The sequence below is a fragment of the Mirounga angustirostris genome, unplaced genomic scaffold, assembly GCF_029215605.1.
Source record: "Mirounga angustirostris isolate CCGP_5_RB_7025 unplaced genomic scaffold, mMirAng1.0.hap1 SCAF_11, whole genome shotgun sequence".
In the NCBI taxonomy this organism is placed as follows: domain Eukaryota; kingdom Metazoa; phylum Chordata; class Mammalia; order Carnivora; family Phocidae; genus Mirounga; species Mirounga angustirostris.
The window spans coordinates 95,931,076-95,948,810 of NW_026991719.1; the positions used below are offsets into that span (position 1 = coordinate 95,931,076).

General features: G+C 44.2%; 1 protein-coding gene across 6 annotated transcripts in view; it reads right to left on the reverse strand.

The window, feature by feature from the left end:
- Window positions 1-2,690, reverse strand: part of KLHL13 (kelch like family member 13) — a 205,571-nt gene extending 202,881 nt beyond the window's left edge. For 3 of the 6 annotated variants that reach the window (XM_054509043.2, XM_045881809.3, XM_054509024.2), the window contains exon 1: window positions 2,411-2,690. The gene's annotated coding sequence lies outside the window, so the exon portion shown is untranslated. Of the gene's footprint in view, window positions 1-2,330 lie in introns of all 6 variants that reach the window. The other 3 variants (XM_064574495.1, XM_045881804.3, XM_054509019.2) reach the window with 1 other exon arrangement.
- Between the last annotated feature and the right edge of the window lie 15,045 nt (window positions 2,691-17,735).

The following is a 17,735-nucleotide window of genomic DNA, read 5'->3' on the forward strand; positions in this document are numbered from 1 at the left end:
ATCAAATACATATTGAGACATGTTGAAAAGATTCAGAGCAAAATGCTCAGGATGAACTCATAACCAACTTTATTTTTTTTCTGGCAAACAAATAGTTCATATTGGTGGCAATCTTAACTTAGACTTAGTATCAATAACAATCACAAAAGGAAAAAAAATAACAGAATGATACAAACTGTTTTCCTTGAAACAGTTTGCAAGTTAGTATGTCTTTCCAGAAGGGGTTGCCAAGAAAATTACAGATTTAGGTTGGCCCTATTACTATTAATCCTCTTTCCCTACTCTATTCCATTTTTTAAAAAATAAAACTAAAGTGAAGTCAGGAATTTACCAAACAAATGAGGGAAACTACAGATCATCTGCAATCCATCTAACTAAACTGATAATCAATAGCCATTACTGTTCTCCTAAAAACTGCTTTCCTCAGAACCTCAACTTCAAACTCCATAGAGTCACACCACACTTTTCAGAGTGTGCTTATGAAAGTGCAGATTTTAAAACCAGGGGAAATTGAGGCTCTTATTCATCTATTTTCTAAATACATCACCGGATGCTGCAGCAGAAACTTAACATTCCTTGTCTCACTGCCAACACAATTGCTACCAGGACAGTGAAATTTAGCCCTTACCTTCATTCCCAACTCAGTTTCTTCTGAGATTACTGCCCGTTAATGCACATCATGTCAATGGCAACACCTGATCACTTACCCAGCAGACAATGCTATCATTCTTTTTTTTTTTTTAAAGATTTTATTTATTTATTTGACAGAGAGAGAGAGAGGGAACACAAGCAGGGGGAACAGCAGAGGGAGAGGGAGAAGCAGGCCTCTCGCAGAGCAGGGAGCCCGATGCGGGGCCCGATCCCAGGACCCCGGGATCATGACCTGAGCCGAAGGCAGACGCTTAACCGACTAAGCCACCCAGGTGCCCCCAATGCTATCATTCTAAGTATAAGGATAGTAATAAAAACTTGCAATTCAAGGAGCTACTATTTTTAAGTGTAAAATGATGTCATAACTGCTGGGTTGATCATTTCACTTTTCTCCCTTTTCAAATCTGAGCACTAGATACAGCCCATTTCCAAAAAAAACACAGCCACGAACGTCAGCATGTGCTAATTCACTGTATCTGCCTCCACTTTCAGCCTTTCCATTCAATTTTCTTCACACACTAATTTCAGCATGGAAGTGAGTAAATGAGCCTCAGAATGGGAGCGACTGGACATCGCTGAGAAAGTAAGTGGTACTGTGTGAAATTGACTTAAGCAAACTAATCTCCAGTCCACAGCAAAGTAGTCTCTTTTCTAACTACGTGCTTTGTAAATGCTGCTTCTTGAGGGTTTATGCAAATAGGAGATGTAAACTAAGAAACTCCGGCTTCTTTAAAAAAAAAAAAATTTTTTTAAGGCAGGTGCCCTCCCAACAAACGCAGTTTGAAACCCCGAATTTTCTCAGTTCCCATGCAGTGTGCTTAGTAAACAGCCTACACTAACTTGAGTGACTATCCCAAACCCCTAGAATTCTTTCTGAGTACAATAAAAGATGAACATTCCAGTTTGCAGATGGAGAAATGGAAGCAGGCATCCAAAGTCTTTCTCTCTCTCTCTCTTTCTCTCTCTCTCTCTCTCAGGCCTGCTCAGCAGTGGAGGAAGAATCAGATTTAGGGCCATGTGCTACGATTGCGTACAAACACACAAACATACATAACATACATTTCAAGTGGCTGTGGTTCTTGGACTAAGTTATTGAAACCTAGAAAGAAACTTTTGAGTTCCTCAGCTAATATATACTAGAAGATCATTCCCATCTATTTCAGTAAGCCGTCGGCTAGACAGCAAGCTTCCAAGAAAATCATTAGTCAACTGTGATTAAACCAAAGAAGCCAAGACATTCAGAGATGAAGACGTCCAGAGAGGAGTAAAAAGCTTCGAAGAAGAGGAGTGTGCTCCTGACTCGAGCCAGCAGCGAAGCCTCGCAAGTTAGAAGATTCCGAGGGAGGGATGGGCTGGGAGGCACAAAGCCGAAACTGTTAGAGGGCAAGAGACAGTGGGGCTGAGGCGAGCAGAGGGACCGCAGACCATCAGGGCAGCGACAGCGAAGCCCGGACGAGAAGATCTTGGAAGGATAACAAAGAAGCAAAGGAAAACTGGGGGTCGGGAGGGTGCTGAAAGAACCCAGGCGTCTGGCGGAGCCTCCGAGTCCGGGAGGTCAGGATGAGAAGGTGCAGGGATGAGCGCGCACCCGCACGCGAGAGAAAAAAGAAGGGGGGGCGTGCAAAGAGCGCAGCTGGTTCCCTGTCCCTCTGCCCCCGGTGCAGATCGCAACTCCTTACCGCGCACCGCCTGCCGCGCCGCGTCCCGGAGGCGGGGAGGTGGCTGACGGAGCCCCTGCGACTTCAGGACCCTGCCTCACCTTGTTTGCCGCGTCCCCGCGTCCCGCCGCCCGTCAGCCCGCCGCTGCGCTCCGAGGGCCAAAGAGCGAGTCGCGCGGCGCAGCCGGGGCTCCCTCCGGCTTGCGAGACACCGGCCCCGCACCTCCGCAGCCCCTTGCTCGCCCTGGTCGCTTCGCCCTCGCGCAGGCGGAGAGCACGGACCCTAACCCGAGCGCCGCTCCACTTATTTTCGAAAGTGCCCGTTCCAGGCTTCCCCGGAATGCCAGCTGAGCTGCGGCGGCCGCAGCGGCAGAGCCTCCGCCTGACCTCACCGGGGGGGGGGGGGGGGCGGGGGGGGGGAGCGGGAGGGGGGCGGGAGCCCAGTTAAGGAGGGGAGGGGGCGGGGGGAGCGAGCGCGCGGGCGGGGGAAACATGGCGGCGGGGGTGGCCCCGGCGGCGCCTGCGCGGGAGGCGGGGGGCGGGGTGGGGGGAGAGCTGGGGCTAGGACGGTGTGTAGGGTCCGAGCAGAACTCCTCCCCCACGGCCGGTGCGCAGCGCGGGTGGGCCCGGCCTGCCGAGTGGCCCTCACGCGTCCGCGAGCGGGACGCTCGCGTTTGAGCCCGCGTGGCCTCGCGCGCCCCGGAGGCAGGAGAGGTGAAAACCGTCAAGTGTCCAGGGCCGGCAGCGCGCCCGCCCCGGGTTGGCGGCTCCAAGGAGGAGGCCGGCCGTACTCTCGGCCCCTCCGATTCACCGAGGGGCCCGGGCACCTCACCTCGGCGGGGCGCGCACCTCAAAATCTGCCTGCCCGTGCGCCGAGCGCCTCGCGTCTCCCCCTCCCTACGGGAGTGCGGAGCATTAAGAAGAAGAGGAAGAATAACCACAGATCCGGCAGTTTCACAGTTTACCGAGCCTTTACTATAAACCACGCGCCGAACTGTTAATTCCCTGAACCCGCACAGCTCCTCCGCGAGGTCCACATTATTCTCCTCTCCGTTTTGCCAGTGAGAAAACCGAGGCGTAAAGGTCAAGCAAGTGGCGAAGGTGACAGAATTAGGAAGGGACAGAGCGGGACCCAGGATCCCAAGCTCTTAACCGCCGGGCTCTACCGCTGGCAAACTGGCACGACGGCTGCTATTCTAAGTCAGAATCTTGACTCTCCTCCCAGTTCGGTCAGCCTAGCCCCCAACAAAAACCCCAGTCCAGCCTGTTGTTCCCCCTTGCAGGTCTCCTAGTCATTCCTTGCCTTCCAGAAGGTTACAGGCCGAGGCCACCTTCTTAGACCTCTCCGTTCGCCTAGTCTACTTGTAATTCCAGTCTCCTCCTAGGATAAATGGTGGGCGCTTGCTGTAAACAGCCAGTTTACTCACTGTTTTGTTTTGTGTTTTCCTTAAGGAAGTGATTGGCTGAGTGTGGGGACTGTAGTTCGTGACATTTCCTAATATTTCTCCCTTTGCCTACCAGTGAATGGAGCAGGGATCTGAGCTCTCAGCATTGCTGACTTGGTAATTCAAATTCCATACGCTGAAATTGTAGCAGCGGGTTTGAGGTAACTTTGAAAATAATCAGCTGCTCAAAGACTTTCTAGAACTAAAGACATGACCACATTGTTAGGCTTTATCAAACTGGTGAAAAGAAGCAACTCCAAATGCACATGGAATTTGCATTATTATCTTTTACCTGTCAGTATTTTCAACACAATTCATCTTTGTTAACCGGAATGCATTCATTGGCTTCTCTACCATGCTTATTCATTAATTGCCGTATGCCTACATTACACACAAAATGCCTATTATGCCAAAAGCACCTGTTACAGAAGTTTACAGTCTTGTTGAGGAGATATGTTTAAAGCAATCGATTTCAGCATATATTAAAAACCTGGCAGGTAGGTCAAAAATAAATAAAAACTGAGTTGATACACATCCAAGTCATTGCATCACCCCGCCATAAAAAGGTTCAAGTGGGGTTGTTTTACAATAAATTCTCAAACAGAAAAGACAGGAAAATGGAATAATCACGTGTGGCCCCAGGGGCCCTTAGTCACAGGATGAGAAAACCCTTCATGGTGCATAGCAAGGAGAGGGTTAATTACAGAATCTGAATTTGAACAACCAGATGGGAATAAGTCATTATAAATACACTTACTCTGTAGGAATTAGTTGCTGTTTGGGTTAGGATGTTTTGAATAGCTAATCTAGTGGACAGAGCACTCCAACTTGGAGTTAGAAGACACTTACGTACTATGTGACATTTTTAGCCCCATCAACTCTCTGAGTGTGTTTTCCTGAATTTACAGTAGGGATCATAATGATATTGGCTGGACCTGCTCACCGTGTTATTCTGGATTTCAAGTCAAATAAGGCATGTGAAAGTTTCTTATAAACATGTCAAGAAGATATGCAAATGTAAAGTGATGTTTTTATTAATATCAGACTGGCCACTACAAGCTACAGATGTAATTATGAAGGATTTTACATGCTAACCTGTACCCAAAAATGTCAAGAACTGAGAAAAGCATTTGAAATACAATTGTACGGTAAAAATCTGAAGAATGGGGAGATACAATGGAGATTCAAGAAAAAAGAAAACAAGTCAAAAGAAAATATTGGTACAAAGAATACAGAAAAGGATAATGGCTATAAGGGGCTGAATTGTGTCCCCCTCCCCAAAATTCATATGCTTGATCTTAACCCCTGATACATCAGAATGTAATCTTGGGCGCCTGGGTGGCTCAGTTGGTTAAGCGACTGCCTTCGGCTCAGGTCATGATCCTGGAGTCCCTGGATCAAGTCCCGCATCGGGCTCCCTGCTCGGCAGGGAGTCTGCTTCCCCCTCTCCCGCTCCCCACTCTTGTGCTCTCTCTCTCTCTCACTCTCTCTCTCTCAAATAAATAAATAAAATCTTAAAAAAAAAAAAAAGAATGTAATCTTATTCAGCAATGAATTCTTTAAAGAGTTAATTAAATTGAAATGAGGTCTTTAGCGTGGGTCTTAATCCAACATGACTGTTGTCCTCGTAAGAAGAGGAGATCGGGACACATACCTGCGTGCACACAGAGAAGAGACCACGTGAGGATACAGGAAGAAGTTGGCCAGCCAAGGGAAGAGGCCTCAGAAGAAACCAAACTTGCTGACGCTTGGATCTCCAACGCGTAGCCTCAATGAGAAACGTGAGAAAATGCGTTTCTCTCATTTGTTACTGTTCACGTCATCCAATGTAACAAACTAATATAATGGCAAACATTTTAAATTCCAGCTAGAGTATCCTCTGTATTAGTAATTGTTCATTGCTGCACAATAACCTGCCACAGACTGGTGGCCAGCCTAAAACCACACACGTTTCCGTTTCCATGGGTCAGGAGTTCAGGCATGGCTGAGCTGGGTACACTGCTCAGGGTCTTACAAGGCAGCAAGCAAGGTGTCAGCCGGGCTGCATTCACATGGGGAGCTCAGAGTCCTCTTCCAAGCTCATTCACATTGTTGTCTGAATTCTATGCCTCATGCTTGTAGGACTGAGACTCTCAGCATCTACAGGCTCTAAGAGACTGCCCCTCTCCATAGGCAGTTTATAACATGGCTGTTGGCTTTGTCCGGTCAGCAGGAGAACTCTCACCTCCAGAAGGGACTTGAATTACATCTTCAGATTCTCTTCTCCTTTGTCATATAATGTAGCCTAACCATCAGAGTGACCTCAGCATATGCACAGGTCTCAACTACACTTAAGGGGAGGGGAGTTTATGGGGCATCTACACCAGAGGCCAAGGATCTTGGAGGTCATCTTAGAATTCTGCCCACCACACTCCCCAAAGTTTTGATGGCACCAGTTTAATTATATATTTATAAAAATTCACCAAGACAGAGACCACATAGGCAGATATGGACACGCACACACACGCGCGCGTGCGCACATGCGCCCAAAAGCACAAAGTCATGGCAGAGGCCTAGTCCCTCAAGAAATATTTGTAAACCTGCTGTGTGCCTAAGAGCTGTGAAACCAAAGGATTACAATGATGTTCACTCTGATTAAAGAACAAACGAGAAGTATGAGGACACATTTTTCATCTCTCTGCTCAATTTGTGTTTCTTTGAAACATTCATCTGATCCATTACTGAATGGAACCAGTATTTATGGAGAGCCCACAGGGTGTCTGCTTAGGCCTTTACTCCACTGAGTGGAATAAGGAACAGAATCAGGAGGAAGGTTTCTATTCTCTTGTGGCTCAGAAACTAGTCCAGATAAGAAAAGTAGCCAGACACACACACACACACACACACACACACACACTACAGTGAGGTCAAGGCAGGGTTGTGTGTTTAAACACAGAAATAAATAATTACACACTTGCTAAGCAAAGTGAAACCAACATGCTCCCCCAACCCCTTAGCCAGTTGATGAGCACTAGAGTAAGTGAGCTCTTAACTGGGTGTTAAGGAGAGGTCAAACTCAAGATGGAAGAGTCAGAGGGAGGAAAGGATCTAAAGGATCTGTACAGGTTTTCTAACATCAAGGATGACCCTAGCCATAACTACACTAACTCTGTGTGGGGATCTTTGAGAAGATTTTAACCCTGCCCTCTTCTGTCAAAACTTTTCAGAGCCGACTTCTAGCACAGCTCCTATTCATTAAATACTTACAGGAGCTCGAATTTGGAGGGTTAGGAATCAAAACTTTCCTGGGGACTCTGTAAGTATAAGGTTTTAAAAATAAAGATATAGGAGGAGCTCCTCTCTCTGCCTTGATGCTCCAGTCTATGTCCCGACTCTACAGAGAACTGCACCCATAGAAACCCCCACTGCCCAAAGGGTCCTCAATTTCTATGTCTCAACTGACTTCTTATTCTGTGTCTTCAAACAACACACAAGTTTCCCTTTTAACTTGCCCATTTGTAGCCCTCTGGCTGCAGTCCTCTCTCCTTCATCCTTTCATTCATACCAAAAGCTCATCATGGGTAAAGGCCCTGAAATGGGAATGAGCTTGGTGCCTTTGCAGAATGAAAAGAGGCCACTGATGGGGCGCCTGGGTGGTGTCTGCCTTCAGCTCAGGTCATGATCTCAGGGTCCTGGGATCGAGCCCCCATCTGTCTCCCTGCTCAGGGGGGAGTCTGCTTCTCCCTCTGCCTCCTCCCCCCTGCTCATGCTCATGCTCTAATTCTGTCTCTCTCAAATAAATAAATAAAATCGAAAGAAAGAAAGAAAGAAAGAAAGAAAGAAAGAAAGAAAGAAAGAAAGAAAGAAAGAAAGAAAAAGAAAGAGAAAGAAAGAAAGAGAAAAAAGGAGGCCACAGAGTACCAAGGGAGAAGAGGAGAACAGGAGGAAGTTGGAGATGTTGGCAAAGGCTAGATCCTGTAGGGCCTTGCAGGCCACAATGAAGTGTTTGGAATTGATTTCAAGTGCAAATGATACCATTGATGCACTTTTTAAGTATGAGAGTGAGAAGAGACAATGTATGCTTTAGAGTCACCATGGCTTCTCTGAGTTGGCCGTGGGCAAAAGCCAAGCCAAGAGACTGGGAAGAAGGCTGCAGTAAGCAGACTAGTGACAGTGCAGCTTCGAATAGGGTGGTGGCAGTAGAGACAGAAAAAAAAAGACAGATGGATTAGTGATCTATTGAGGAGGATGACCCAGCAACTAGGAAGACCCATTCAACTAGAGGAAAGATGATGTCATTTAATAAGATGGGGAAGACTGGAGCAACCAGATTTTGGAGGAGGTTTTGTTTTTTTTGGGGGGGGAGAAGGGTGGGGGTTGTTGCCTAAAAAGTTCCTTTTTAGACATGTTACGTTTGTCTGTGAGATAGATATTCAAGGGGAGAAAACAAGCAGGCAGGGATGTATGCATCAAAGGCTCAGAATAGATTCTCTGTGATGGAGAGTCCTCATTGGCAGGCCTCTACAAGAAACAGTGTGTAACCATTGTCTGTCCCCCCACCAACAGGCTACAACATGATATACATAATAGCCTGGATGAATCTCAAAAGTGAAAGATGCCACACACACAAAAAGGTACATGATTCCATTTATATAAAACTCTAGAAAATCAAAATGAATCTATAGGGACAGAAAGCAGATGGGTGATTGCCTGGTGATAAGAGTAGGGAGTGAGGGGAAGAATGACAAAGGGATACCAAGGAAACTTGAAATGGTTAATGGTATGTTCATTATCACTATACAGCAGTAACAGCTTCACCTGTATATACAAATGTCAATATTTATCAAATTGTACACTTTAAATATGTGCAGTTCATTGTATGTCACTTATCTGTTGAGAAATCAGTCATACGCCTTGACCAACTGCAGTGTCTCTATTTTATTCTCTTTCTCTGAATAAGAATACCAAAACAGGGACACAGTCAAAGCCCAGGAATGGATTAGAATCAGAGACTAGAAAGCTGGCAGGACTATCTCCATCTTTGTCTCTGTATATTATCAAGGAATCTACTTCATTACTCTTATTACAGACTGGCATTTTATGCTTTCCCAGCTGCATGGTAGGACATGTTTGGCCACAAATCGTTAAGTTATAGCTCCTCTATTTGAGAGACCAACCAGACTTATGTGAGGATCTCTAAAACTCAATTCCATAGTCCATTGGAGTGTCTCTGATTGGCCCTTTTGTATCAGGTATGGACTTCTGGATCAATGAACCAATCTCTGGCCCGCACAGAATCTAAACTAGATGAGAAAAATCTTAGCCTAGCCATTAAGAATTTGGGCCAGCCAAGAGTCCTAACTAAACCGTCTGGCATTTATAATGGGGGATACCAGGGGAAAGCCAGACATACTAGGTAAGGAACTTCAACTTCTAAATTCTTGGTCTCACCAACGAATTTCCTGATGCATCCTCCTGCTACACAAATGTATTCATGGTTTTCATTGTAAAGCCAGTAACACCATGATTGGTGGAATATATAATAGAGGCATCCAGAAATTAGAGAAGGGAAGCCCCCATTCTTTACCTTCACCCTACCACAGAGTTTTCCACCACGCTCTGAAGACCATTAAATAGGGAACAGTGGGAAGGAATAGAGCCTCAAATGTCAGCTTTTAATCAAATTAAGCAAAGAGAGGGTGCCTGGGTGGCTCAGTTGGTTAAGCGACTGCCTCTGGCTCAGGTCATAATCCCGTAGTTCTGGGATCGAGTCCCACATTGGGCTCCTTGCTCAGTGGGGATTCTGCTTCTCCCTCTGATCCTCCCCTCGCTCATGCTCTCTCTCTCTCTCTCTCTCTCTCAAATAAACAAATAAAGTCTTAAAAAAAAAACCAAGTTAAGCAAAGAGAGTATCATTCTCACCATAAGTAACCAAGTGTTATAGTAAGGAATTCAGGATGCCAAATAACACAAAAGGGCTCTGGAATTGTCCTGTAGCTTGAGTCTCCTGAAATGAAATTGACAGGCAAGAGATTAAGCTATTCCAGGAGTTGTTAAAAAATATTTTTAAAAAACTAAGAATACTATCACCTCAAACTAACATGTTAAAAGTCAGATTCACCATCTTCTCTTTTCCCTCAACCAATGCCCCTCTTTCTGTCAATAAATGTATCATTCTTCCTGTTACCCAAACTTGGAACCTCATCTCCCCATTCACTCAATGAGTATTTACTAAATGTCTCCCTTATGCAAGGCCAAACCTAAACTCTATGAGAGACACAAAAAAATATAAGATCTGGTCTCAAGGGGCGCCTCAGATGGTTGGGCATCTGCTTTCGGTTCGGGTCGTGATCCCAGGGTCCTGGGATGGAGCCCTGAATCGGGCTCCCTGTTTGGTGGGGAGCCTGCTTCTCCCTCTTCCTCTACTGTTCCCCCTGCTTGTGCTCTCTCTCTCTCTCTCTCTGTCAAATAAATAAATAAAATCTTAAAAAAAAAAGATCTGGTCTCAAAAAGTATAAAATCATTTTGGGGAGATACATCAAAGCTCAAGTAACCTCTACAGTAGCTGTATGTGGTAAGTGCCTGCAAGCAATGGGAATTCATATAAACACTGTTTGTTCTATCTATTTATATGGATGTTGGAAATAAATTCCCAGCATCAGGAATTAGGTTAAATACATTATACGAGTATATAATTGAATAATCCACAGTCTTTCAAAATGATATATGATTTTATGTATTGAAATGGAAAGATGTTCACAGTAGGTTACAAAACAGTATGTATGATACCATCACGATACACACACACATATATATACAGAGAAAACTCTACAATAAAATAGTACCAGTGATTAATCACTGCTGTGTAGGAATATAGGTATGACTATACTCTTCCTTTTGTACTTTCTGATTTTTCTGTACTGAGCATGGAAGAAGAAAATAATGTGATTTTTTTTTCTAATAAAGAGAAAAGGCTTCAGAGAAAATTTGAATACAAAGTCATGTTTTAGCCATGTCATTTCTAAGGGGGACTATATCCACTAGAGATAAAAAGTAGAGTAGTTGGGGCACCTGGCTAGCTCAGTTGGTAGAGCATCTGACTCTTGCTTGATCTGAGGGTTGTGAGTTCGAGCCCCACATTGGGCGTAAAGAGCACTTAAATATCTAGGGGCGCCTGGGTGACTCATTCGTTAAGCATCTGCCTTCGGCTCAGGTCATGATCCCAGGGTCCCAGGACCGAGCCCCGCATCATCAGGCTCCCTGTTCAGTGGGGAGCCTGCTTCTCCCTCTCCCACTCCCCCTGCTTGTGTTCCCTCTCTCGCTGTCTCTCTCTCTAATAAATAAATAAAATCTTTAAAAAAAAATAATATCTAAAAAAAGGTAGAGCATTTAATCAGAAGATATTTATATAGAGATGGTAGCTAAAACAATGGAAACAAGAAAACTCAGGGGAACAGAGTTTCACAGAAGTGTTAGGCGCCAGATGAGAGACCAAAGAATGATGGAAAAGAAAAGAGGTCACCTCCAAGTGAGAAACAAGAAAACATCAGAACCAAAGGAGAATTAGGTGTGCTAAACATAAAAGAGAGAGTGGAGAGGCACATGGAAACACTCTCCAAGTGGAAGTGTCCAGAGCGAGTGTTGAATTTTAAAGCTTAAGAAGACTTTTAAAAAAATTTACCATGGGGGCGCCTGGGTGGCTCAGTCGTTGAGCGTCTGCTTTCGGCTCAGGTCACGGTCCCAGGGTCCTGGGATCGAGCCCCGCATCGGGCTCCCTGCTCCGCGGGAAGCCTGCTTCTCCCTCTCCCACTCTCCCTGCTTGTGTTCCCTCTCTCGCTGTGTCTCTCTCTGTCAAATAAATAAAATCTTTAAAAAAAAAAATTTACCATGGTATACCATGTAAAATAGTGTCATCTTTATCAAATGCAAATCTAAATTTCTCACTTATCAATTCAAAATTGGGCGCTTTTTTTAAGATTTTATTTATTTATTTGACAGAGAGAGAGACAGAGAGGGAACACAAGCAGGGGGAGTGGGAGAGGGAGAAGCAGGCTTCCCGCGGAGCAGGGAGCCCGGTAGGGGGCTCGATCTCAGGACCCTGGGATCGTGACCTGAGCCGAAGGCAGACGCTTAACGACTGAGCCACCCAGGCGCCACTCAAAATTGGGCTTCTTGTTTGCACATTAGAACCACAGACATCATGAGACCAGTGCTGGAAGGGAATGCAAAGACCCTTTTGTCTTGACCCTTGATTTCACCAATGAGCAAAGCGAGGCCCAGAAAACAAAACTGATTTGCCTTGGGTCACACAGCCAGTGACTTAAACAGAGTTAAAAGTTTCCAACTGTCTTTGCTAAGGGAATGCAGGAGCTTTGGTAAATGAATACTTAGATATTCTGTTAAACTCATGTACTCAGCAGTTTCAAGTTTCCTCCTTTTCCAACCTTTTCCTTCCCTGGAGCTCGGAATGGCCTACTCTGTTTCCCCCCTCTTTCCACCTTCCCTTCTCCTTTCTCCTGAACCTGTTTATTTTTGAGCTAACTGCTTTATTTTGCCAGGTCTCTGTTAGGATCACCATAATAGGCACACCCCCTTCTTGCCATCCCAGCAAACAGCTTCTCCTTTTACCAGACTCAGTTCAAGGGTCATTTTCCCTAACAAGCATTTTCTGTCCACCTAGGTGGTAATGCACACACACCTGTGCGTGGTGGTAAAGAGCAAAGTTTACCTGTGTTCGAATCCAAGCTCTGCCACTCACTGTGACCTCAGGCAAATTACTGAATCTCTTTTTGCCCACTTGCAGTATTGAGTAAAATGGGAATACTATTCATTCCTTATCTATAGGATTCTCCTAAAGGTTGAATAAGTCATTACACAGAAATACGCTTAGAATCGTGCCTGGTCCACAGGAAGTGCTACGTCAGTCTTGGACATCATTAGCTAGGACCTACTCCTCTTATCAGAGTAGCAGAAATACCTTCTGGTATTTCTAACATGTCCGCCTCTTCTTACTAGACCATAAGTTTCTTGAGGTCAGGGATGATGGCAATAATGAGTGTTTAATAAATGCTCATGGGGCCAATAAATGACTGTGTCAAACAAGTAATCCCTCCCCTAAACAAACTAGGCCCCAAATAAGACTGTTACAAGAACGTATAAAGGGAATAAATTAATGTCTGTATATCCTTGCTTTAAATATTAAACCCTGCAAGTACATTTGAGTCAATGTCCATTTACAAAACACTCACACAGTTGTTCAATTCTGTTAGTCAAGGGAATGTAGAAAGTGGGGATGTGCTATTCTACTACATCCTTTTTTTTAAATTTTTTTGTTATGTTAATCACCATACATTACATCATTAGTTTTTGATGTAGTGTTCCATGATACATTGTTTGCGTAAAACACCCAGTGCTCCATTCAATACATTCCCTCTTTAATACCCATCACCAGGCTAATCCATCCCCCCCACCCCCTCCCCTCTAGAACCCTCAGTTTGTTTCTCAGAGCCCATAGCCTCTCATGGTTTGTCTCCCCCTCCGATTTCCACCCCCTTTCATTTTTCCCTTCTTACTATCTTCTTCTTTTTTTTTTTTTGTTTGTAACATATAATGTATTATTTTTTTCAGAGGTACAGGTCTGTGATTCAACAGACTTACACAGTTCACAGTGCTCACCATAGCACATACCCTCCCCAGTGTCTATCACCCAGTCACCCCATCCCTCCCACCCCCCACCACTCCAGCAACCCTCAGTTTGTTTCCCGAGATTAAGAATTCCTCATATCAGTGAGGTCATATGATACATGTCTTTCTCTGATTGACTTATTTCGCTCAGCATAATACCCTCCAGTTCCATCCACGTTGTTGCAAATGGCAAGATCTCATTCCTTTTGATGGCTGCATAATATTCCATTGTGTATATATACCACATCTTCTTTATCCATTCCTCTGTCGATGGACATCTTGGCTCTTTCCACAGTTTGGCTATTGTGGACATTGCTGCTATAAACATCAGGGTGCACGTACCCCTTCGGATCCCTACTTTTGTATCTTCGGGGTAAATACCCAGTAGTGCAATCACTGGATCGTATACCACCACATCCTTTTGAAAACAATCTCAAAAGTGCTTTGGAAAAGGCTTCCATTTCATTTCTTCGATGCTGGTCAGTGAGCTCTCCTAAACACTTTCTAACTTGGGCAAGCCTTTTACCTTCACTGACTCTTCCCTCATCCAGAAATGTGATAATAACACTACTAAACATTTGACAAACTGCAATGATTCATGAATTAACATTACTAATGTACTTCAAGATGAAATGGGCTACGGAATTGCAAACTATTGTTGCTGGGGTTCGTCATCTTTATTCTTAGCAACAGCGAATGTGAATATAGGAACTTCGTTTATAAGGAGGCTCAACTTCCATTTCTTCAGGTTAACTTTCCTTCTGATACAACATGGCATACTCTAGACTTCTTTAATTTGCCTATGTTAGCAAAGGCCGAGGCTAGTCAGGAGACATGGCTAATATGTGCTGTGGCCGTTAGCAAGCGTGGGGAGTCCTTATGGGCTTGCCTTGCTTTCAGGGGCAAAATAAGCAGCAAGAACTCCTTGGGAATAATGGTTCCACTTTCATAAACATGACAGTGTTAAGGATCTCCTCTTATTGTTAGGTGGGACTTGAACAGCATCTGATCAAGTTTCTTCCCCCAATCCCTCATCCCCAACAAAGTCTCCGTTGCACCTGCAGATGTTGATCTCTTTCAGTAACTGATTCGATTTAAAACCCAAACACTCCTTAACCCGCAGTGATGACCCCCCAGGCTCGCTAACAGCCAGAGCACATACTAGCCATGTCTCCTGACTAGCCTCGGCTTTTGCTAACATAGGCAAACTAAAGAAGTCTAGGGGCGCCTGGGTGGCTCAGTCGTTGGGCGTCTGCCTTCGGCTCAGGTCATGATCCCAGGGTCCCGGGATCGAGCCCCACATCGGGCTCCCTGCACCGCGGGAATCCTGCTTCTCCCTCTCCCGCTCCCCCTGCTTGTGTTCCCTCTCTCGCTGTGTCTCTCTCTGTGTCAAATAAATAAATGAAATCTTTAAAAAAAAAACAAAAAAGAAGTCTAGAGCAGTGCCAGCCAAGAGAAGTATAATGTGAGCCCCAAATGTGAGCCACAAATGCAATTTTATATTTTCAAGTAGCCACTTTATAAAAAGTAAAAAACAAGCAAACAAAAAACAGGTGAAATCAATTTAATAATAAACATATAGTATCTAATCCAATGAAACAAAACACCTTTAACATGCAATCATTACAAAAAACAATGAGATATTTTACATTCCTCTTTTTTTGGACCAAGTCTTTGAAATCTGGTGTGTATTTCACACTTACTGCGCATCTCATTCAGACGAGCCACATTCTAACTGCCAGATAGGTGCACGTGGCTCATGGTTACTACGTTGGACAGTACAGGTCTAGAGATCTGGTTTATTGACCTAAAGTCACCTCAAATTACGCACGCGTGCACACACACACACACACGAAATTATATATATAAGATATACCACACACAAAAATACCACAGAATGGTCCCCAGCACTACTCCCCTCACACAACACCCTATGAGTGCAGGAATTGACATGGAAAATGTGGTCATTTTTTATTGTCTACACATTAGAGGTTCTGCTACATACCGCTAATAAGCGACAATGGTATCATGCAGTAATATGTTACACTAGTAAATGTTATATACATTGTAAAGGATTTGGATTGCACATACAAGCCACTGTTACATTTCTGACCAATCCAAAGAGAAGTGGGCACCAGGAATGACCTACTGAGTGTTATCAAGTGGAGAACAGAGGACATTTTTTAAACAATAGCAATGCTTGTCTGAAGTTGTGAAGATTTGGAATCACAGAAGATTTTTAAGAAAAACAATTTATATTCCGCTCAAGTACATAGAGAAATGCAAATCAGACTGGCAAAGAGTTGATAGAAGCCCTTGACAGACCCGCTCTATTAATCAGAAAGCCAGCCGAGCGATGCGTCCAAGTCTTCCCACACAGTTTCCTCCGTCTAGGCACACCATTCCCCAGGCCATTCTCCTCGACAACTTCTACTACTCTTCAGGTCTCAGCTTCATGTTTTTCTCCGGAAGATCTCTCCTCATATTCTAGACTACAATGGGTACTTCTGTACTATTCCCACAGCACACTATACTCCTCAAATCATAGCCTCCTGTGAATGCAAACCTTTATTCGTCTTCTTACTAGAATATAAGCCCTGTGAAGGGATGCACCAGGTCTGTCTCATTTGTTACTGGATCCCGGTGTTTCAAATAAAGCCTGGCATATTAGTAATGCACAAGTAAATACTGTTGACTTAATCTATTGACTCAAGTCCCTAAGTATGTTATGTGAAGGACTGACTATATTAGCATACCAATTATACCTAAAAGAGTGCAACAACAGTGTTTATTCTTTTAAGCACTTTATACTTTCTTGATACAATCTTGTTTATAATATTGATGCTTTTGGCAATGCTTTTATTTTTCCATAAAAAGGGCAAAATCTCAGTCTCCGTCTCAATGTTCTCAGATTCTCAAGCAGTCAACGACACTTTAATGAGGCTATACTGTATTCTGATTAGATTGTCCTTGAAACTTCATAGCAGCCACCTCATCTCAAGGATTAAAGTTTCAGAATGTGATTTATCTACCTAACATGAATGATTTTAAACTGTGCATCTCTTTTTGATTCAAGCCCTATGTACTTCACCTAAATACAGAGTTTTGATATAAATCCCACATTCATACATTCAAGATAGGGGAAATTACATTTCAATTGCATTCAAATTTTTCTGGCACATTTGGAAAAAAAATACTTTTTTAAAGTTTTATTTATTTGAGAGAGAAAGCATGAACGGGGTGGGGGAGGCAGAGGGGGAGGGAGAAGGAGACTCCCCACTGAGCAGGGCGCTGGAGGGAGGCTTGATCTGGGACCTGAGCCGAAGACAGACGCTTAACCAACTGAGCCACCCAGGCGCCCCTGGAAAACATATAATAGTTTAACAACTATTTCCTTGCAGAACAAAATCTGTACAGCCAGGAGCTACTCCCTTAAGTAGCCATACATGACTTGCTCAACTCTGACAATATTCTACTTACTCGTGTAGCCTCATGCGTGTCCGAAATGTCCTGAACTCTTCCAAACCTCCCACCTCCCTCTTCACCCCAGCCTACTCACCAGCCTTCACTTGCCATTTTTTGGGTTTCACATCCGCTGCTGTTTCCCTGATTATTCTTACTAACGAGAGCTAATATCTGTTGAATGCTAGAGTGCACCAGGAACAGTGCTACACCCTTTGCAAACATGATCTCATTTAATCCTTGCAACAATCCTAGGAGGCAAGTGCCACGGTGTCCTCAGTGTAGAGATGCACTCTGAGGCACAGAATGTTAAATAACTTCCCTACGGATTCCCAGTGACTCAGCGGCAGAGCTGGGCTTCCATCTTAGGCAGGGTGGCTCTGAAGTCTACATTACATCATCTTGATGGAAATGTGGACACTCAGGGGCCACCCAGGGGAGGGCTCCCATCTGCCTTGCTCTGGCTTTCTCAGTGGAATAGGGAAAAAAAAAACGGTATTATTTTTACTCAAGATACTTGGGTATATAACAACACATCATTGCGTTGTATACCTTCAACTTACACAATATGTCAATATGTCTCAATAAAGCTAGAAGAAGCCTTTTTAAAAGATACTTGGGTATATAGATGCAGTGACAAAGAATGCTGAATAATTTTTGTCAATATAAGTTTCCCCATCATTCCTCAACCTGAACTCTATCCACATTCTTATTTATTTGGAAATCACTATGGTGTGTTTTTTTCCAACACGAAAGTTATATATAGAATATTTATTCCCACACTCCTTGTTATTGACTGGTTTTTTTTCCCCCTGCTCCAACTTCATCTAAAAACTGAGTTATAGGCATGGGAAGA